At 51.6% G+C, this 23140-nt stretch overlaps 1 protein-coding gene across 1 annotated transcript in view; it reads left to right on the top strand.

Annotated features, from left to right (window-relative positions):
• cdpf1 (cysteine rich DPF motif domain containing 1) overlaps positions 1–8232 on the top strand; it is a 74822-nt gene extending 66590 nt beyond the window's left edge. Inside the window, exon 5 of the transcript XR_011936471.1 lies at positions 6712–8232. The gene's annotated coding sequence lies outside the window, so the exon portion shown is untranslated. The remainder of the gene's footprint in view (positions 1–6711) is intronic.
• Positions 8233–23140: the final 14908 nt, after the last annotated feature.

The raw sequence follows: 23140 nt of genomic DNA, 5'->3' as shown, positions 1-23140 counted from the left end.
TGTTTTACGGCTTTAAAAGATTTTTTCTTTGATTTGGAATGTTTCCCCTTTAAATGGACGTGGTCCTGGGCCTCTGACGTCATGACACGTGTGACATCATAATATGAAGCATTTGCGCATGCGCAAATCGCTGTTCCTGTACCGGTGGCCGTTTTCATGATTGCGCATTCACGGCATCTTGCGCATGCGCAAACAGACCTTCCCTTTCTCTGCGCTTCTTGCGCAACTGCGCAAGTGCAGTCTCTTTAGAAAGATGGCCGCCGATCAAAATTGTTCTCTGCTCCGGGATCTCGGCCTCGAGGTGAGTACTGGCACTTTTCTTACATTTTCTTGGAGTGGTTGGAGTGTGTTTTCCTCACAGTATTTGCCGAATTTGTCCAGGACTGCCTGGAAGTCGCTCCTGTTTTTCCCCTTGGAGAACTTGAATTTTTAAAAGATTTCTTCTGCTCTGGCACCGGCGATGGTGAGGAGAAGCTCTGTTTTTTCAGGATCGGCCACGTCTTCTAGTTCGGCTGCTACCAGGAAGATTTCAAACATTTGCCCGAATACCCGCCAGTTTGCGCAGAGATCGCCGTGGAACTGGAGCTGCTGCAGAACCCGGATCTTGAACATCTTGCCTGGGTATCGTTGCTGGTTGTCATTGTATGCTGAGGTATGGCTATATGGATTGAAACAGTTCAGTCCCGGTATCATGATTTGTTATGTTCTCAGTGTAACATAAGCGGCTTCCTTGTGATGCACTTGACAAAGGAAGGTTCAGACGTGGAGATAACTTCAACACTTTTATTAAACTATTTACACTTCTATTACTCGGGTTCGACACTACTGCTAATCCTACTATAGCTACCCAGACTGACTAACCAGTTGCTGCAATCCACGTGGTGGGTGTAATATTGAATCAACCCTGTGTCTCTACTCACTGACTGTCTCCACTGGAAAGAGGCAGATCATGTGTGTGGTGTCCTTTATATGTGGGTTGGTGTAATGCCCCCCTGTGGTCGTGTCACCTCCATGTGTATCATGAATGTCCATTGGTCGTGTCCTATCTAACTAATCTACTGGTTGAGTATGTGTGTGTGATGTCTCCGGTGCTCCCTCTAGTGTCTAGCTAGCCTACACGCATTTACATTGATGCACATCACCACATCTGCCACCTACGAAACTCCCCATCCATCTTCCCCAGTACAAACCGGTGATTACCACAGATTGGAGCCCACACCGACGCTCCCTCTACTCTCATATGCTTCCGCCATTGCCCCCAGACTCTCAGGGCCGCCACTACCACTGGGCTTGTGGAGTACCGGGCCGGCGAGAACGGCAGAGGTGCCGTTACCAATGCCCCAAATTTGTGCCCTGACATGATGCCACCTCCACACCGACCCCTCCCCAATTACCCACTAATCATGGCTATATTTGCCGCCCAGTAGTAGTTCCTAAAGTTCGGCAGTGCCAGCCCTCCCTCCCCTCCGCTCCGCTCCAGCAACACTTTTACTCGCGGGGTTTTACCTGCCCACACAAACCCAGATATCACCCTGATCACCCGCTTAAAAAAGGTCTTTGGAATAAAAATAGGGAGACACTAAAAAAACTCAAAAATCTTGGGAGAACCGTCATCTTTACAGTCTGTACCCTCGCTGCCAGTCACAATGGGAGCATGTCCCACCTTCGGTAGTCCCCTTTCATTTGTTTCACTAATCGGCCCAGATTTAATTTGTGTAGCTGCTCCCATCTCTGTGCCACCTGAATACCCAGGTAACGAAAACTACCTCCCACCATCTTAAATGGCAACTCCTCCAGTCTCCTCTCCTGCCCCCTCGCTTGGATCACAAAAACCTCACTTTTACCCATATTCGGCCAAATTCCCCTAAGATCCGCATGATCTCCCCTATTCCGCCTAATGGGGCGGAAATATGTAGTAGGTCATCTGCATATAGCTAGACCCTGTGTTTCACCCCACCTCCCACCCCCCGGACTACCCCATTCCAGTCCTTTGATGCCCTCAGCGCCATTGCCAATGGTTCTATAGCCAAAGCAAACAACAGTGGGGAGAGGGGACACCCTTGCATCGTCCCTCGGTGCAATCTAAAATAGTCTGAGCTCACCCGGTTTGTCCGCTCGCTCGCCACCAGTGCCTGATACAGCAACCGAACCCAGTCAATGAAGCCCTGCCCAAACCCGACCCATCCCAGAACCTCCCACAGATATTTTCATTCCACCCTGTCGAAGGCCGTCTCTGCGTCCATAGCGACCACTACCTCCGCCTCCCTCCCCTCGGAGAGCATCATGATCACATTCAGGAGCCTTCTAAACATTGGTGTTAACTGTCTACCCTTAACAAATCCCGTCTGGTCTTCCCTGGTCACCCCCCGGAACACAGTCCTCTATCCTCGAGGCCAAGATTTTGGCCAGCAATTTGGCAACAACATTTAATAGGGAGATTGGTCTGTATAACCCACATTGCTCTGGGTCCTTCTCCCGCTTCAGGATCAGTGAAATCGAGGCCTGTGATATTGTTGGGGGAAGAACACCCCGCTCCCTTGCCTCATTAAATACCCTCACTAGCAGCGGGCCCAGCATCCCAGAGAACTTCTTGTAAAATTCCACTGGGTAGCCGTCAGGTCCCGGCCTTGCCCGACTGCATTGCCTCCAGTCCCTCTAGTATTTCCTCAATCCCGATCGGGGCTCCCAACCCCTCCATCAACCCTTCCTCCACCTTCGGAAACTTCAACCTTTCCAAGAACTGCCTCATCCCTTCCACCCCAGCTGGGGGCTCTGACTCATACAACCGACTGTAAAACCCCTTAAATATCCCATTCACCCCCACTGGGTCCAAGATTGTTCTCTCCTCTGTCCTTCACTCTTCCTATCTCCCTGGCCACCTCCCTTTTCCTTAGCTGGTGTGCTAGCATCCTACTGGCCTTCTCACCATACTCATATATCGCCCCTCTCGCCTTCCTCAACTGCCCCACCGCCTTCCCTGTAGATAACAGCCTAAACTCCATCTGCAGCTTCTGCCGCACCTTCAATAACCCTGCCTCCGGGGCTTCAGAATACCTTCAATCCACCTGGATAATCTCCCTAACCAACCTATCCATCTCTGCCCGTTCCACCTTCTCCCTATGAGCCCATATCGAAATTAGCTCCCCCAACCACCGGCTTCAGTGCTTCCCACACCGTTGCTGCCAAAACGTCCCCCGTATCATTTATCTCCAAATAATTCTGGATGGCCTCCCCCATCCGCCTGCACATCCCCTCATCTGCTAACAGTCCTACATCCAGTCTCCATTGCGGGTGCTGACCCCCTTCCTTGCTCACTGGTAAGTCCACCCAGTGTGGGGCATGGTCTGACACAACAATCGCCGAATACTCGGCCTCCACCACCCATGCCAGCAAAGCCTTGTTCAAAACAAAAAAATCAATCCGGGAGTACACTTTGTGAACCTGGGAGAAAAAAGAAAACTCCTTCGTTCTTGGCCAACCAAACCTCCACGGATCTACAATCCCCCATCTGTTCTATAAACCTGTTTAGCTCTTTCGCCGTGGCTGGCACCCTCCCTGTCCCCGAACGTGACCGATGTAACCTCAGTTCAATGACCGTATTAAAGTCCCCTCCCATGATCAACCTATGTGAGTCCAGTTCCGGGATCTTCCCCAACACCCGCCTCATAAACTCTGTGTCATCCCAGTTTGCTGCGTAAATATTTACTAAGATCACTGGCATCCCCTCCAACTTCCCACTTACCATAACATACCTACCCCCCCGAATCCGCCACTATGCTCCCTACCTCAAATGAAACCCACATATTAATCACGATAGCAATCCACCTAATTTTAGAATCTAGCCCCGAATGAAATTCCTGCCCAACCCAACCCTTCCTCAGCCTAGTCTGATCCACCACCCTCAGCTGTATCTCTTGTAATATTGCCACGTCCGCCTTCAGCCTCTTCAGGTGTGCGAACACACGAGCCCTCATGACCGGCCCATTCAGCCCTCTCACAATCCATGCAATCAGCCTGGTCGCCACCCCCCCCCCTGCCGATCAACCATCACCCTTCTTAGGCCAGCCTCCGGCCTGGGTCCCGCGCCTCCTCAGACCCGCCCTTGGGTGTCCATCGTCACCGACCTCCCATTTGTTTCCAAGCACCAGTCTCTCCCCTGTCGGCAGAACAGTTCCCCCCTCCAATCCCCTCCCCCCTAAACAAAACAGCACTCCCAACCCCCCATAACAAATAAGTCACCTGCTCGCCCCCCACCGCACTTCCATGAGCTAGCCCGCCCAGGTAGCCCCCACCCATGGCGCCAGGCAATCTACCCCACATTGATCTCCCTCCCCCTCGCTCAAATACACATATGCAATTTACAATCCCCAACAAACACAAAGAAGAAAATTCCACCCACCATCCCCCAATTAGAATAAAGTTATCCCACATACAACACTGAGCAACGGCCCAAATCTTGGTACAAAACCAACACATACAAAACCCAAAAAGAAAAGAAATTTAGCAGCACAAGTACAGAATTACCCATCCCCAAGTGCAATGTCCTCCATCACCTGCCAGTCCCCTGTCTTTCACAAAGTTCACCGTCTCCTCCTCCAATGCAAAATAGAGTTCTTGACCTTCATAGGTGACCCACAAACGAGCTGGGTCAGCATGCCGAACTTCAGCCCCTTCCTAAAGAGGGATGATTTTACTTTGTTGAAGCTCGCCCTTCTCTTAGCCAGTTCTGCACCCAAGTGCTGGTAAATGCGCAGCTCGTTTGTTTCCTATTCGCAGCTCCTCGCCTGCCTTGCCCACCTCAAGATCTGCTCCTTGTCCAGGAACCGGTGCAATCGCAGCACCATCGCCCTCGGTGGCTCATTCATCCGTGGCTTCCTCGCAAGCGCACTATGCGCCCTGTCCACCTCCAAGGGCCTAGTAAATGCGCCTTCTCCTATCAGCTTCTCGAGCATATGCACCACATATGCCACTGCGTCCGATCCTTCAATACCCTCCGGGAGACCAACGATCCTCAGGTTCTGCCTGGGCGACCTGTTCTCCAAATCCTCCACCTTCTCTTGCAGCCTTTTCTGATGGTCCCTCATCAGCCCCATTTTCGCCTCCATTGTGGTTAGCTGGTCCTCGTGCTCAGCCACCTCCTATGCCACCTTCTTGATCGCCTGTCCCTGGGCTTCCAATCTTTGCTCCACCCGGTTAATCCCCGTCTTAATCGGGTCCAGGTACTCTTGCCTTTGCTTGCAAAGCTCTCCTGGAGGAAGTTCACCAGCTGCTCCGTTGACCACTGGGTCGGCAATCCCAGTCCCCAAGCATCCGCCATACTTTCCTGTGCCGCTGACCCACTCTCTTCTTCGCCCAACAATCTCTTCTTTGCTGACCACTTCTGGTCCACGACTCCATAAACTGGTGGGGAATTCTTCTTCTCTTCTTCACCAGCCTCCAATTTTACCACTCAAATGCCCCATTCATCGGGGAAACAGGTCCCAAAAGTCCACCACGAGCAGCAGCTACCAAATAAGCGACCTTTCACTCCATGGCCGTCACTGGTAGTCCCGGTATGTCTATGCATTGACAATGGGCACGATACGCACCCACATGACATGATCTCAACTTGACTATTTAAAGGTCAAATGAAAAAATGGAATTTGAAGGAGCAAGGAAGTTTTGGAAGGAGCTAATGAAAGTTAGCTGATAGGGCTTCAGGACTGGAAAGGCCAACATAGAGAATTAATGACGCTTTCATTGCTGTTGGGTTGCAGTCAGAACCTACATGGGACTTACTATTCCTCAGCAATGGACAAAGAACCCAGCTATTCTCACCAGAGGAACTAGTCTGTTGACAGAACCCGACTCATAGTTGCTCTCCTAATCCGAGAGGCAGCCCCCCACGGCGACCACACTCTTACCCGTTCTTGCCGGTTACTCAGGCTGTGGAGAAACGGCATTGGTACACGCCCTGCCTGAGGACCCCCCTCTGGTCAGCTACGCTCGGGTAGAGCACACACAGCATTGATCACCGTCCTACCCGGGGATTCCATCCACATCTTACCCGCCGCGGCCCATACGCACCCCATTTTGGCTCGTCACGTTCAAAGTTCTTTTGTTTGGTTTTGGCAACCCTAAGGTTGCTTCCCTATGCTATTTACATCCTCAAACACTGGGATGGTAAGTCACACAGGCTGCGAGACGGCTCGCAGTATGGCAGTATTTTCTTAGATATCTGGTCCAAATATTCGGTTTAAAAAAAAAATGAGTGAGTCACACATGATGACCAATTATAAAGGGAAATTGGCACTAAAAGACAGATATAGAATCTACAGTGCAGAAGGAGGCCATTCGGCCCATCGAGTCTGCACCGGCCCGTGGAAAGAGCATCCTACCCATGGTCAACACCTCCACCCTATCCCCATAACCCAGCAACCCCACCCAACAGTAAGGGCAATTCTGGACACTAAGGGCAATTTATCATGGCCAATCCACCTAACCTGCACATCTTTGGACTGTGGGAGGAAACCGGAGCGCCCGGAGGAAACCCACGCACACACGGGGAGGACGTGCAGACTCCGCACAGACAGTGACACAAGCCGGAATCGAACCTGGGACCCTGGAGCTGTGAAGCAATTGTGCTATTCACAATGCTGCCATGCTGCCCAAAATATGCTAACGTACAAGATATTAAACAAGATAGTAACAGAAACTATGCTTGATCCACAGAATACCAGAAGCTCCAGGAAGAGAGAAGCGGTGAAAAGGAAGAGAAGAGAAGAAAGAAGAGAACAATGAAGACATCATACGTGTTTTTCGTTATCATTATAATTTGTATTCGGTTACGCGTGAATGCGAACCCCCTGACCCCAACCCCCCCCAGCCGTCAATAATTCACTTCCCCATAGCACCCAGAGCCCAGTGACAAGTAACAACACACCATCATGGTGTGATAGGTTTATAACGTGGTACTCCCTTTCATATGTAATTGAATCCCTTTTAGCATTGGTAATATTCAGTAGCATCCTGCAGACTATCCGCATGAGAAAATGGCGAAGGAGAGCCTACCGCTCTCACACCCCGGTATACAGGATAAGATCCCCCATTTTCGGTTTTCACCAGGCCCCCGAACCCCTTGATCTACAATAAAGGACATTCGTTTTGCGTCATTTGTGAATAAAGAAACATGTCTCATTTGCAACTGAAAGATTGTACAACTCTGTGCTTGACCGCCAAGCCAGAGGAAAATGTGAATGCTGCTATTATTTTTGTATTGTTAGGAAGTTAGAATGATTGGATGTTTAAGTGAGTGTAGTTCATGGAAGATAGAGGTACCGCTTTAAAAAATATGTTGTACTGCATGTCCCTGTTGTGACATAGCGCCACTTAGAATTGTCAGTTAAAATTTTCTTGCATAGTTATGGTCAGTGTAGAGGCCATGGAAGAGTGCTCGCTGGGTCAGGGAGTGAAGACGAAGCAGTTATGTGATCCTTCACGCTTCGCGTTAGGGATCACAAGGAGGAAGTGTAGCCACCTGGGTTGACCACTTCCCGACTTTAAAATGGAGATCCGCAAAGAATGCAGGGAAATTCAGTCAAACCAGGAAAAACAAGCAGGTGCAAAGTTTCCTGTATGTCAGAACTTGCAGGAACCCAGACAGCACTGAAACTAACAACCATCTACATACTGATGAGCGATCCCCGGGAACAATTGGAAACAGTTAAGGTAAACAAGGCCAAGCCAAATTCCTCCGCGCCAGCAGGTGCCAAGACAAAGGAAGGCCAACGGACACTTAGGAACTGCCCAGTGATCAGGGAACAGCTCCAGTATTGGAGAAATCGATCCAAGTGATCGGAACTTAGTCCAATCACTTGGAACCAGGTATGGGGTCCGCCCAAAAGGGCGCGAAGCCCCTGGGGACTATAAAATAGAGTCCCCAAGTTCAATTCATCCTTCTTGGCAGGGTCTCTCAGCAGCTCGAAACAACCCTTGACCGTGACCTGCCTAGCCGCTGCACCAACCAAGTAAGTCTCCAGTCAACGCACGCTACGAGATAGATGCTCCTAGCTACCAGTCTATACCAGCTTTGAAGCCTGAAGACTCAGAATCGAACAAAAGGCCATTTGTTCCCCTGACCTGGTGGGCCAGTTCCAAAGCTAAGTATAGGCCTCTTAGTGTTAGAGATAGTCTAGTAAGTAGAGTTTTATACATGAGTAGTGATTGACTGTGTATAATAAATGTATTTTGATTTGAAACTTACTAACTGGTGTATAGAGTCATTGATCAGCACTTGAACTTGAACCTCGTAGTGGTATCATAAAGTTACCTGGTGACTCTAGAACAAAGGTTACAGAAACAGAGCAAATGAGACTTCCGGTTGCAGCTATGCCTAGGTAGGTCGCACGTTCGGCAGCTCCCGCCGGGAATGGACTTTTGAGCTCTCTAGAGGGGCCCCAACGGCAATTGTTCGATGACTTCCAGTGTGGGAAGGTGACAGCAAGGTCCCCCCGACATTTTATGGATTGGACCAGGAGTGGAGCGGTGAAAAAAGTGATCTTGGAGCAGCGAAAAGGGAGAGGGAGAAAAAGCAAGATGGCGGCGGGTGGAGACCAAGCAGCATGGGCGCTGTGGTCGCAGGAGCAGCAGGAGTTTCTTAGACGCTGCTTTGAGGAGCTGAAAAACGAAATGCTGGCGCCAATGAAGGCGGCGATTGAGAAACTAGTGGAGACCCAGAGGGCCCAGGGGGCGGTGATCAGGGAGGTGCGGCAAAAAGCCTCGGAGAACAAGGATGAGATCTTGGGCCTGGCGGTGAAAGTGGAGGCACACGAGGCGCTGCACAAGAGGTGGTCGGAAAGATTTGAGGACCTGGAGAATAGGTCGAGGAGGAAGAATCGGATTCTGGGTCTCCCTGAAGGAGCTGAGGGGCCCAATACCGGGGAATATGTGAGCACGATGCTCAAATAGCTGATGGGTGCGGGAGCCTTCCCGAGCCCCCTGGAGCTAGATGGGGCTCACCAGGTCCTGGCGAAGAGACCCAAGGCCAACGAGCCGCCAAGGGCTGTTGTGGTGAGGTTTCACCGCTTTATGGACAGAGAGTGTGTCTTGAGATGGGCCAAGAAAGAACGGAGCAGCAGGTGGGAGAACACGGTGATCTGAATCTACCAGGACTGGAGTGCAGAGGTGGCCAAGAAGAGAGCTGGCTTTAACCGGGCCAAGGCGGTGCTACATTGGAAGGGGGTGAAGTTCAGTATGCTGCAGCCAGCGCGATTGTGGGTCACATTCCAAGATCGGCACCACTATTTCGAAACGCCCGAGGAGGCTTGGAGCTTTATAGAGACTGAAAAGTTGGACTCAAATTGAGGTTCTGTGGTTGTGGGGGGGATGTCTGCTGTATGTATGGTTTTAACTACGTGTAGGGAATGTTCGCTTCGTTGGGTGCTGGATGGGGATGGATGAAGATATTTGATGGGGAGGCTGTGGGAAAGTGTGGGTGCCGGTGGTGGAGGGAGGGGAGGCCCGGGGATGGGGGAATTGAGATAAGGCCGCAAAAGGAGCTGCGCAAAAGGGGGCAGGGCCGGCTTAGGAAAGCGCAAGCTTTTTCCCGCGCTAGGGAAGGACGGCGGTGGGGGTCGGCGAAGCACACACTGACTGAGGGGGAGAGGGGATTCCCACACTGGGGGGGTCGATGGGAAGGCTGGAGAGGCCGGGGTCAGCAGGAGTCAGCTGACTTACGGGAGTGTTATGGGAGGAGCAAAAGAGCTAGATATGGATCTAGTGGGGGGGGGGGGGGGGTTAGGGTTGCTGCTGCATTGGCCAATGGGGAACTGGAAATAGAAGAGGTGGTCGGGGCGGGGGTCCGCCGTCTGGGGGACTGAAGGATGCGGGAGGCGCGGGCATGTGACTGGCCTAGAAAAGGAGATGGCTAGTCGGCGGCGGGGGTGAGAAGCTCCCCAATCCAGCTGATAACTTGGAATGTGAGGGGTCTGAACGGACCGATCAAAAGGGCCCGGGTGTTCGTGCACTTAAAAGGACTGAAGGCAGATGTGGTTATGCTTCAGGAGACACATTTGAAGGTGGCAGACCAGGTCAGGTTGAGAAAGGGATGGGCAGGACAGGTATTCCATTTGGGGCTGGATGTGAAGAACAGAGGGGTTGCAACACTGGTGGGGAAGCGAGTGTCGTTTGAGGCCAAGAATTTTGTAGTGGATAATGGAGGTCGATACGTGATGGTGAGCGGTAGGTTGCAGGGGGTGTGGGTGGTACTGGTAAACGTATATGCCCCGAACTGGGATGATGCCGGATTTATGAAGCGCATGCTGGGTCGGATTCCGGACCTGGAGGTAGGAAGCTTGATAATGAGTGGAGATTTCAACACGGTGCTGGATCCAGTATTAGATCGCTCCAGATCCAAGACAGGGAAGAGGCCAGCTGCAGCCAGGGTACTTAGGGGGTTCATGGACCAGATGGGGTGAGTGGATCCATGGAGGTTTGCTAGGCCCCTGGCCAGGGAATTCTCATTCTTTTCCCACGTACATAGAGCCGACTCCCGGATAGATTTTTTTGTTTTGAGTAGGGCGCTAATCCCGAAAGTGGAAAGAACGGAGTATTCGGCCATAGCCATCTCAGACCACGCCCCGCACTGGGTGGAGCTGGAGTTAGGAGAGGAGAGGGACCAGCGTCCGCTGTGGCGTCTTGATGTGGGATTACTGGCGGATGAGGAGGTGTGCGGGAGGGTGCGGGGGTGCATTGAGAGATACTTGGAGGCCAATGACAACGGAGAGGTGCAGGTGGGGGTAGTCTGGGAGGCATTGAAGGCGGTGGTCAGGGGAGAGTTAATCTCTATTAGGGCCCACAGGGAGAAGAGAGAGGGCGGGGCAGGGAGAAGTTGTCGGGGAAGATCTTAAGAGTGGACAGGAGATATGCAGAGGCCCCCAAGGAGGGGCTACTTAGGGAGCGGCGAAGCCTCCAGACCGAGTTTGACCTGTTGACCACAGGGAAAGCAGAGGCACAGTGGAGGAAAGCACAGGGGGCGACATACGGGTATGGGGAGAAGGCGAGCCGGATGCTGGCACACCAGCTCCTTAAGAGGGTGGCAACGAGGGAGATAGGTGGAGTTAAGGATAACAGGGGGAATACGATGCGGAGTGCGGTGAGAGTAAATGAGGTATTTAAGGACTTCTATGAGGAGCTGTACAGATCTGAGCCCCCAGCGGGGGAAGAGGGGATGCGACGATTTTTAGATCAACTGAGGTTCCCGAGGGTGGAGGAGCAGGAGGTGGCTGGCTTAGGGGCGCCAATAAGGTTGGAGGAGCTGGTTAAAGGATTAGGGAACATGCTGGCGGGGAAGGCCCCGGGGCCAGATGGGTTCCCGGTCGAGTTTTATAGGAAATATGTGGACCTGCTAGGCCCGTTAGTAAGGACTTACAATGAGGCAAGGGAGGGGGGGACCCTGCCCCCGGCAATGTCCGGGGCGCTGATCTCGCTGATTCTGAAGCGGGAGAAGGACCCACTGCAATGTGGGTCGTATAGACTGATCTCGCTCCTCTATGTGGATGCTAAGTTGCTGGCAAAAGTGCTGGCTACGAGAATTGAGGACTGTGTCCCTGGGGTGATTCATGAGGACCAGACGGGATTTGTAAAGGGCAGGCAGCTAAATACCAATGTGCGGAGGCTCCTCAACGTGATTATGTTGCCATCAGTGGAGGGAGAGGCAGAGGTAGTGGCAGCTATGGATGCGGAGAAGGCCTTCGACCGGGTGGGGTGGGAGTATCTTTGGGAAGTGTTGCGGAGGTTTGGGTTCGGGGAGGGGTTTATTAGGTGGGTCAGGCTCCTATATAGAGCCCCGGTGGCGAGTGTGGCTACGAATCGGCGGAGGTCGGAGCACTTTCAGCTGTACCGAGGGACGAGGCAGGGGTGCCCCCGTCCCCCTTGTTTGCATTGGCAATCGAGCCTTTGGCCATGGCACTAAGGGAGTCCAGGAAATGGAGGGGGTTAGTCCGATAGGGAGAGGATCATCGAGTGTCACTGTATGCGGACGACCTGTTGCTGTACGTGGCAGATCCAGTGGAGGGGATGGCGGAGGTCATGCGGATCCTAAGGGAGTTTGGGGACTTCTCAGTCCCCAACTTAAAACTTAACGTAGGGAAAAGTGAGCTCTTTGTGGTGCATCCAGGGGACCAGGGAAGGGGGATAGACGAACTACCATTGAAGAGGGCGGAAAGAAACTTTTGGTACTTGGGGATCCAGGTGGCTGGGAGCTGGGGGGCCCTGCACAAACTCAATTTGACGCGGTTGGTGGAGCAGATGGAGGAGGATTTCAAAAGATGGGATGTGCTGTGACTCTCGCTAGTAGGCAGGGTACAGTCGGTTAAAATGATGGTCCTCCCAAGGTTTCTTTTTGTGTTCCAGTGCCTTCCCATTATGATTACCATGGCCTTTTTTAAATAGGTAGGTAGGAGCATCATGGGTTTCGTGTGGGCAAATAAGACCCCGAGGGTAAAGAGGGTGTTTCTGGAGCGTAGCAGGGACAGGGGAGGGCTGGCGCTGCCGAATCTGTGCGGCTACTATTGGGCAGCCAACGTGGCGATGATCCGTAAGTGGGTAATAGAGGGAGAGGGAGAGGGGGAGGCGTGGAAGAGGTTGGAGATGGCGTCCTGTAGGGGCACGAACCTGAGGGCGCGGGTGACGGCACCGCTGCCGCTCTCCCCGACAAGGTTCACCACGAGTCCGGTGGTGGCGGCAACGTTGAAGATCTGGGGGCAGTGGAGACAGCATAGAGGCGAGATGGGAGCCTTGGTTTGGTCCCCGATTCGGGAGAACCATCGGTTCGTCCCGGGAAGGATGGATGGGGGTTTCGGAGCTGGCATCGGGCAGGGATCAGAAGAATGGGGGACCTGTTTATAGATGGGACGTTTGCGAGCCTAGGGGCGCTGGAGCAGAAGTTTGGGTTACCTCCGGGAAATGCGTTCAGGTATATGCAAGTGAGGGCGTTTGTGAGGTGGCAGGTGAGGGAATTCCCGTTGCTCCCGGCACAGAGGACTCAGGACAGGGTGATTTCGAGTGTATGGGTTGGAGAGGGCAGGGTCTCGGCGATCTACCAGGAGCTGAAAGAAGAGGAGGAGGCCGCGGTAGAGGAGCTAAAGGGCAAGTGGGAGGATGAGCTTGGGAGGAGATAGTTGAGGGTCGATGGGCTGATGCCCTGAGTAGGGTTAATTCCTCCGCCTCTTGTGCCAGGCTCAGCCTAATACAATTCAAGGTTGTTCACAGAGCGCATATGACAGGGACGAGGATGAGTAGGTTCTTTGGGGTGGAGGATAGGTGTGGGAGGTGCTCGGGGAGTCCGGCAAATCACACCCACATGTTCTGGTCGTGCCCGGCACTGGAGGGGTTTTGGAGTGGTCTTGCGAGGACTATGTCCAAGGTGGTGAAAGTCCAGGTCAAGCCGAGTTGGGGGTTGGCATTATTTGGGGTAACGGACGAGCCGGGAGTGCAGGAGGCGAAAGAGGCCGGTATCCTGGCCTTTGCGTCCCTGGTAGCCCGGCGGAGGATCTTGTTATTATGGAAGGACGCGAAGCCCCCCAGTGTGGAAGCCTGGATAAATGACATGGCAGAGTTCATTAAGCTGGAGAGGATAAAGTTTGCCTTATGTGGGTCTGTGCAGGGGTTCTTCAGGCGGTGGCAACCGTTCCTAGACTATCTCGCGGAGCACTAGGAGGAGGTCAGCAGCAGCAGCAACCCGGGGGGGGGGCGGGGGGGGGGGGAGGGGTCTCTTTCAGGGGGGTATTTGGGTGGGGGGGGGGTGTTCCCCAAGGGTACTGTTGAATGTTATATGGGGGGGTTAATATATGTGGGAGAAACCCAATGTATAAGTAGTTTATTATTTTTGAATGTGGGGTTTGTGTTCTTTCTTCGTTTTGTTACGGGGGGGGGGGGGGGTTGTTTGTTATAAAAATGTTGTTTGAAAAATTTGAATAAACTTATTTAATAAAAAAGAAGAAACAGAGCAAATTAAGTAAAGACACAACGAGCAACATTTAAGAGCCAACCAAAAGTTAGCAACACTGCCTTCCTATGTTTGTTACCAAAGTGGATAACCTCACATTTATCCACATTATACTGCATCTGCTATGCAAATTCCCACTCACTCAGGCTGTCCAAATCCTGCTGAAGCATCTTTGCATCCTCCTCACAGCTCACCCTCCCACCCAACTTTGTATCATCTGCAAATTTGGAGATAATACATATAGTTCCGTTGTCCAAATCATTAATATACAATATGACCAGTTGGGGTCCTAGCACAGATCTTTGCGGTACCTCACTAGTCACTGACTGCCAATTGAAAAAAGTCCCATTTATTCCAAATTTTTTGCTTCCTGTCTGCTCACCAGCTTTCAATCTATCTCAAGACACTACCCGCAATCTCTTGCATTTTAACTTTACATAGTAATCAGTTTTGTGAAACCTTGTCAAAAGCCTTCTGAAAGTCGAAATAAACCACATCCACCGGTTCTCCCTGGTCAATTCTGCTAGTTCTAATAATAATCTTTATTATATTCACAGTAGGCTTACATTAACACTGGAATGAAGTTCCTGTGAAAATCTCCGAGTTGCCACACTCCGGCACCTGTTCGGGTACACTGAGGGAGAATTCAGAATGTCCAATTGACCTAACAGCACGTCTTTTTGGACTTGTGGTAGTGTTACCTGCCTGCTTACCACTGGCTGGGGACTAATGGCAATCCCACAATTCTTAGAGAGTATGAGCTTCCCCAATGTGGGGGACGGAGAAATCATTAGCAGCTTCCCTGCATAAATAAAGCTGGCCAGTATGGAACCAGCTAGAGAGGAGTTGCTGCTGCTGTTGTATATATATATATGTTAATGTAAATAAATGTTATTTCTTTCTATCCTTCAACTCATGCTGGATTCTTTGTGGCCCTCACAAAACTGGCGACGAGGGTTAAAGTGAATAGCTGTCTATGATGCTGGAGCCACCTCCCTGGATTTTTGTTGGATACAGGTTGGAAGTTGTTTTCGATTACACCATGCCTCTGTATGGACGTTTGGATGTCTTTGATGCTGCGCTGGAAAGTTGGAACCAGTACGCACAACGGATGCGTTACTATTTCCGGGCAAAGAACATCACCGAAAATGAGCACCAGGTGGTCATTTTGCTCACCGCCTGTGGCCCGCATACGTTTGGGGTGATTAGGAGCCTTACGTACCCAGCTGCGCCGGACACCAAGGCGTTTGATGAACTTGTGACTTTAGTGGGGCAACATTTTAACCCAACCCCATCCACGATAGTCCAGCGTTACCGGTTTAATACCGCTGAGAGGACCCCAGGAGAATCCCTTGCTATCCAGGCTACGCAGGATTGCGGAGTACTGTGACTATGGTGAGACCTTGTCAGAAATGTTGCGCAACCATTTGGTTTGCGGTATTAACAATGCGGTCACCCAGAGAAAGTTGTTAGCTGAGCCAACATTGACTTTTCAACAGGCCATTCAAATAGTATTGTCCCGAGAGAGCGCAGAACGGGGAGTGCAGGAGCTACAGGGAATGGAGGTGCATGTCTTGGGGTGCAACCCCTTCCATCCAAAAGCGTCTCCCCGCACCCCTGCGGTACCTTGGGAAGGGCGGCGTCCGGATTTACGCCAGTGGCCACCGGACGTTTATCCCCGAAGGGAGCCTTCTCCAGAACCAATGGATGAGGAGCCATGTCCATGTCGGACTTGTGGGCGCCGACCCCGTCGCGGATGCCGGTCCTGAGGGCGCCAGAGACGCCGTCGTTCCCACAGAAACTTGGGCCAGCCCAGGGGCCGTACCTTCTGTTTGGCCGAACCTGCGGCGACTACTCCCGAGGACGTGGAGACGGAGGACGACTGCCTACAGCTGCATTGTGTGGCAGCCCCCGTGTGACCCCCAATAAGGTGATAGTACGGGTCAATGGTCACCCGCTTGAGATAGAGTTGGACACTGGGGCAGCAATCTCTCTGATCGCCCAGAGGACATTCGACCGCATCAAGCAGGGTATACAGACCCTTTCATTAACCGACACACAGGCCGGTTGGCCACCTACACGGGCGAAACCATTGGACATTGCAGGAACTACGATGACCCCGGATGTTTATGGATGCCAGGAGGGGCGTTTCCCACTTATCGTGGTGCGCGGCCATGGGCCCAGCCTATTGGGTCGGGACTGGTTGCGCAATTTGCAGCTGCAGTGGCAGCAATCCTCCAAACAGGTTCTGGAGGGTTGACGGAAGTACTAGGATGGTTCCCAGATGTATTCTAGCCCGGTTTGCGGAAAATAAAAGGGGCTGTAGCCCTTATCCAGGTCGAACCAGGAGCCACACTGCGCTATTTCCGGGCGCGCCCGGTGCCTTATGCCTTGTTCAAGAAGTTAGAAGGGGAGCTCACTCGTTTGGAGTCCTTGGGTATTATCAGGCCCGTCTGTTTCGCTGACTGGGCAGCACCAATTGTACCTGTAATGAAGCCAGAACCACAGTTCGCTTGTGCGGCGACTGTAAACTTACAGTGAATATGGCTTCTCGGCTCGACTGATATCCAATGCCTCGCATAGAGGATCTCTACGCGAAGCTTGCAGGCGGACTCTCATTCACGAAATTAGATATGAGTCACACCTACCTACAGTTGGAGCTGGACCCTGCCTCCCGGCCATATGTAACTATAAATACCACCGGGGCTCGTATGAATATACACGGTTGCCCTTTGGGGTATCCTCTGCATGCGCTATTTTGCAACATGTCATGGAGGCCATCTTGAGAGGTTTACCACGTGTCGCTGTCTACTTAGACGACGTTTTGATTACAGGGACGTCGGAGCAGGAATATTTGGAAAATTTGGAGGCTGTCCTTAGACGCTTTTCAGAGGCTGGAGTCCATTTACGTCGTACAAAGTGTGTCTTTCAGGCGAAGGAAGTAGTCTACCTGGGTTATCGGCTGGACCGCGAAGGTTTGCACCCCGTCGCAGAGAGGGTGCGCGCGATTCAACAGGCCCGACTGACACTTCGCAACTTTGTCTTTTCTCGACCTCGTAAACTATTACGGGAAGTTCCTCCCCAATCTGGCAACTACGCTGGCCCCGTCGCACCTATTGCTAAAGAAGAATCACACCTGGGTTTGGGGTCAGCCACAAGAAACTGCTTTCCTGCGGGTAAAACAATTGTCGTCATCTGGGTTACTAACCCACTATGATCCTGGAAAGCCCTTGCTCGTCACATGTGATGCATCCCCGTATGGTATTGGGGCCGTCCTGTCCCACAAGGTGGAGAACGGGGCCGAGCGGCCGATAGCTTTCGCCTCCCGCACATTGACTGCAGCGGAAAAGAAGTGCGCGCAGATCGAGAAGGAGGGCCTGGTGGTGGTCTTTACGGTGAAACGCTTCCACCAGTATGTGTATGGCCACCACTTCACTATCGTGACTGATCATAAGCCTCTGTTGGGACTTTTCCGAGAGGATAAGCCAATACCGCCCATTGCTTCCGCGCGGATCCAGCGCTGGGCTTTGTTGCTCGCTGCCTACAAGTATTCTCTGGAGCACAAACCAGGAACCCAGATAGCGAATACCGATGCACTGAGCCGATTGCCTTTATCGACTGGCCCCATGTCGACCCCCACGATTGGTGAGGTGGTTGCAACCTTAAATTTTATGGACTCCTTGCCTGTCATGGCATCACAGATCCATGAGTGGACCCAGATGGAGCCAGTCCTGTCAAAGGTTCGGCACATAGTCCTGTATGGTGGGCAGCATAGACAGCTCCCAGGCGAGTTGCGGGCATTTTCCTCCAAGCTGTCAAAATTTAGCGTGGAAGGCGGTATCCTCTTGTGGGGGACGCGTGTGATTGTCCGAGAAAAAGGACAGGAGCTGATACTAAGAGACTTGAACAATAGGCATCCAGGTGTGACCAAAATGAAAATGTTGGCCCGGAGTTATGTCTGGTGGCCAGGCCTCGACACCGACATTGAGAAGGTGGCCCAAAACTGCTCCATTTGCCATGAGCATCAGAAGCTTCCGCCGGCCGCGCCCCTACATCGCTGGGAATGGTCAGGGTGGCTTGGGCGCGCTTGCATGCGGATTTCACCGGCCCTTTTCAAGGATCCATGTTCCTTCTATTAATCGATGCCCAGTCTAAATGGTTAGATGTGCATAAGATGGTAGGCACAACGCCCTGCGCAACAATTGAGAAGATGCGTTTTTCTGTCAGTACGCATGGCCTCCCCGAGGTGCTGGTCACGGACAACAGCACTCCGTTCACAAGCGAGGAGTTTGCGAGGTTCATGAAGATGAACGGCATATGCCATATCCGCACTGCTCCATACCACCCGGCTTCCAATGGGTTGGCTGGAACGCGCAGTGCAGACATTCAAACGGGAACTAAAGAAGCAGTCGTCCGGATCTATGGACACGAGACTGGCTTGTTTTTTTGTTTTCATACAGGACCACTCCACATGCGATGACTGGGGTAGCTCCTGCGGAACTCCTAATGGGCCGGAGATTTTGCACCCGCCTTAGTATGGTTTTCCCGGACATTGGTGCATAGGTACGCCGCACACAAGAACAGCAGGGACAGGGTTTTTCTCGGCATCGGCCAATTCGGCAGTTTGCACCCGGTGACCCTGTCATGGCATCACAGATCCATGAGTGGACCCAGATGGAGCCAGTCCTGTCAAAGGTTCGGCACAGAGTCCTGTATGGTGGGCAGCATAGACAGCTCCCAGGCGAGTTGCGGGCAAACAGTGTTCGTTCAAAATTTTGCTGGTGGTGTTCACTGGGTCCCTGGCATTATCTTTCGCAGAACGGGACCTATCTCTTACCAGGTGCAAGCCCAGGGTCGTCTCCAGCGCAAGAATGTAGACCATGTTCCGTCGAGAAGACCATCTCTTCCAAAGATTCCCCGCCCCCGGAGCTAATTTCTACAGCCACAGAGACCAGATACAGTGGAGAGTATTCCTCACAATCTTCCTCTGGTGACGCACTCAAAGCCTGCGCAGGTCGTTACAGAACCGCGCGGAGATAGAGCCGCTGAGTTGACGGAGGCAGTGGACTGCGACTCCGAGATGGAGACACCTCAGAGGGGGAGTCCTCGGGCTCACGGGTCCTGGATGTACAACCGTTACGCCGTTCATCATGGAAGCGCCGTTCTCCATCTCGTTACATGCCGCCCGATCCAGCGCCTCGTGCAAGTGGTGTCCGGCCTGCGGCAAAACGAGTCCGACGCCCTCCTTCGCCAAGGTCTTCGGTGAATTCCTTGGACTTTGGGGTGGGGAGGGATGTTATAACCTGCCTGCTTACCACTGGCTGGGGACTAATGGCAATCACACAATCCTTTGGGAGTATGAGCTTCCCCAATGAGGAGGGCGGAGAAATCATTTGCAGATTCCCTGCATACATAAAGATGGCCAGTTTGGAACCAGCTAGAGAGGAGTGAGCAGCAAGAGGATTGCTGCTGCTGTTGTATATATATGTTATTGCAAATAAGTGTTATTTCTTCCTATCCTTCAACTCGTGCTGGATTCTTCGTGGCCCTCACAAAAGGTAGGAAACCGGAGCATTCGGAGGAAACCCACGCAAACTCGGGAAGAACGTGCAGACTCTGCGCAGACAGTGACCCAAGCCGGGAATCGAACCTGGGACCCTGGCTTTGTGAAGCAACAGTGCTAACCATTGTGCTACTGTGCCATCTTACATCTTCAAAGAATTCTGGTAAATTTGCTAAGCATGATTTCCCTTTCGTAAATCCATACTGACTTTATCTGATTATACCACTGCTTTCCAAGTGCTTTGCTATGAAATCCTTGATAAAGGACTCTAGCAACTTCCCTACTACTGACGTTAGGTTCACTGGTCTGTAAAGAACTGTCCCTAATATACTTTATGAATTCTTCCTCATGGCTACCTCTGCCGATTTGACTTTCCCGATCCTCATGAAGATAGACATGAGACATGCCCTTCGGTGGGTCTATTTAGCCAGTTTGTTGGGTTTGCACCTGATGATTCACAATTCACAGGTAACGGTGGCAGGGACAGCTGTGGAGGTTCCATGTCAGGGTGAATGAATCCCTCCAAGCTGTGCTCAGCTAGTCACAGATGCTGAGCAATCATAGAGAAGAAAATTGGTAGACGTGCAGCAAGTGTGTAAGGTACAATCTCCGCAATAGTTGAGAGGATGGAGGAATCCAGCTCCACAAGTAATGGAGTGGTGAAGCAGGGGATTGTGAGATTGTCCGCCATGGAGAGAGTAACCATATCCATAAAACATCAACCCTGACTATCAAATGCAGGCGCTGACCACAACCATGCAAAAAATGTCTACTGCTTTGAACTGGATGACCAATCTTTATCTGGGTCTTACAATGAATCACTGATCTTCAAGATGCTACTCAGCAGATAGCGAGAGATGGGGCACTGAGCTAATAGAGTGGTGATGGCAAAAGGGAAATGGAGCTCCAGTCGAATAACGCCCACAGGGATGGGAGAGTTGTGGGGTGTAATCTCGTAATTCTGAACTAATATACTGGAGACACAAGTTAAAATCCCATAATGGCAGCTGGGGTAAGATAGCCTCAGTAACAGTGACCATGATTGTCACAAAAAACAATGTGGGTTATTAATGTCCTTTAAGGAAGGAAGTCTACTGTCCTTACCATGTATGGCCTGTGTGTGACACCACACCCAGAGCAAAGTGATTGACTCTTAACTGAAATGGACAAGCAAACCACTCAATTGTATCAGGCTGGCTCACCATCACCTTTTCAAGAGCAATTAAGGATAAGCAACAAATGCTTTCCTTGCCAGAGATACTCACATCCCATGAAAGAATATAGGGCGGGATTCTCCGACCCCCCTCCGGGTCGGAGAATCGCCAGGGGGGCGGCGTGAATCCCGCCCCCGCTGGTTGGCCCAATTCTCCGGCGCTGGGGTTTTGGCGGGGGTGAGAATCGCAGCGTGCCAGTCGGCGGCTGCTGGCAGCACCCCCCCCCCCCAGTGATTCTCCGGCCCGCGATGGGCCGAGTTGCTGCTCGTTTTCGGCGGGTCCAGCCGGCGTGAAATACACCAGGTCCTTACCGGCGAGACCTGGCTCCACGGGCGGCCTGCAGAGTCCTCGGGGGGGAGGGGGCGGGTTGCGGGGGGATCTGGCCCCGGGGGGTGCCCCGGCCTGCGATCGGGGCGCACCGATCCGCGGGTGGGCCTGTGCCGTGGGGGTACTCTTTCCCTCCGCACCGGCCGCTGGCAACCTCTCCCATGGCCGGTGCGCAGACCGCCCCTGCGCATGCACGGGGTGATGCCAGCACACGCTGGCGTTCCCGCGCATGCGGCAACTTGTACCGGCCGGCGGAGGCCCTTCGGCGCCGGTTGGCATGGCGCCAAGCCCATCTGCGCCGGCTGGCATGGCGCCAAACACGCCAGCGCCAGCATAGCCCATCCTCCGCACCTTCAGGGACGGCCCGACGCCGGAGTGGTTCACGCTACTCCTCAGCGCCGGAGTGGCACACCCCACCAGTTTGTGGATAATCCCGCCCATAAAGATAAACTTTTCACCTTTTGGCCACTAGCTTCCTAACAGTAGTTGTGGTGTCAGACAGAATATAAATCAGAAAATTAGAAGTGCATTAAACCAGGGTAGTTATGACAGACATAAATTTTCATACAAAGTGGACAAACCAAATATGTAGCAAAAGTGTGGAGGTGTTCATGGAATGCATACAAGATAGTTTTCTAGGTCAGCATATTGAGTAACCAACAAGGCAGCGAGATATGTTTGACCTAGTATTATACAATGAGAAAGGATTAAGTAATAGCCTTGGAGTAAATAGGTATGAAATAGCGATCATAACCTGACAGCATGTTACATTTAGTTGAGAGTCATTGAGTTAAGTTCAAAATGAAGACTTTAAAAGAAGTGGTTACAGAGATAGTGGATGCATGGGTTTTGCTCTTCCAGAGTTCATTTCATTCCTGAACAGCCTCTGTAGACTGAATGATGATGTGGCTACTAAAGGGCCACAAGACAGGAGTGCGGGAGTTCTCCTCAGATAACGGGTAGAGTACAAGTATGGAGTAACTGCTCAGCTAGTGAATAAAGTATTGTTTGTTACAAGTCGTTTGTTGTCAGTCTTTGGGAACCAGCACTGATCGGCCCCATGAATGAAAATAACAAAATTATCCACATAATTCAAGAAAGGAGGAATAGAGAAAATGGAAAAAATAGGCCTGTTGGTCTGACATCAATAATAGGGAAAATGCTAGAAGTTATTATTAGGGGTGTTGTAACGGAGTATATTAAATACCATACTATTGTGCAGCGACAACACAAATTTATGAAAGGCAAATTGTATTTGTTAAATCTATTAGAGTTTTACTGAGGTTGTAACTAGTAAGCTGATTCAGGGGAACCAATGGATGTAGTATATTTGGATTTTCAAAAATGCATTCAATACAGTGTCACACGAATAGGGCTCATTGAATTGGGGAAAACATATTAGTATTGATTGAACTTTGGTTAATGGACAGAAACAGTGTTAGAATAAATAGGTCTCTTTAGCTTTGGCACGCTGTAACTAGTGGAATACCACAAATGTCAATGTTTGCATCTCAGTTATTAATAATATGTGCTAATAGCTCAGGTGAGGGGACAGAGTATAATGTATCAAAGTTTGTTAACAATACAAAAATAGGTGGGAAAATAAGCTGTGCAAAGGAATACAGGAGACTACAAAAGGCTTTTGATAGGTTAAGTGAGTGGGCAAAACAGCACTGCAGCATCATGAAATACCCCACTAAACTTGCCCAAAATCAGACATTGATATTTTTGTTTGAATTGCATCCAGGATGTTACATATTTCTTGTTGCAAAATATTCACTCCTCTATTCTCCCAAGTGTTGAGATAACTGGGAAATGTTGGCATTCAAAAGGGATCTGGCTGGCCTTGTACATGAATCATAGAAAATCATAAAAGGTACAGCAAACATCATGGGCGGGATTCTCCGCTCCCGGGACTAAGTGCCCGCGCCATCGTGAACGGCGTCGTGTTTCACGACGGCGCGAACAGGGCCCAGGCACGACCTATTCTGGCCCCCACAGGGAGCCAGCATGGCGCTGGAGTGGTTCACGCCGCTTGAGCCTCCTTACGCC

The sequence above is a fragment of the Scyliorhinus torazame genome, chromosome 19, assembly GCF_047496885.1.
Source record: "Scyliorhinus torazame isolate Kashiwa2021f chromosome 19, sScyTor2.1, whole genome shotgun sequence".
In the NCBI taxonomy this organism is placed as follows: Eukaryota; Metazoa; Chordata; class Chondrichthyes; order Carcharhiniformes; family Scyliorhinidae; genus Scyliorhinus; species Scyliorhinus torazame.
This window is presented reverse-complemented; position numbering and strand designations above follow the sequence as displayed.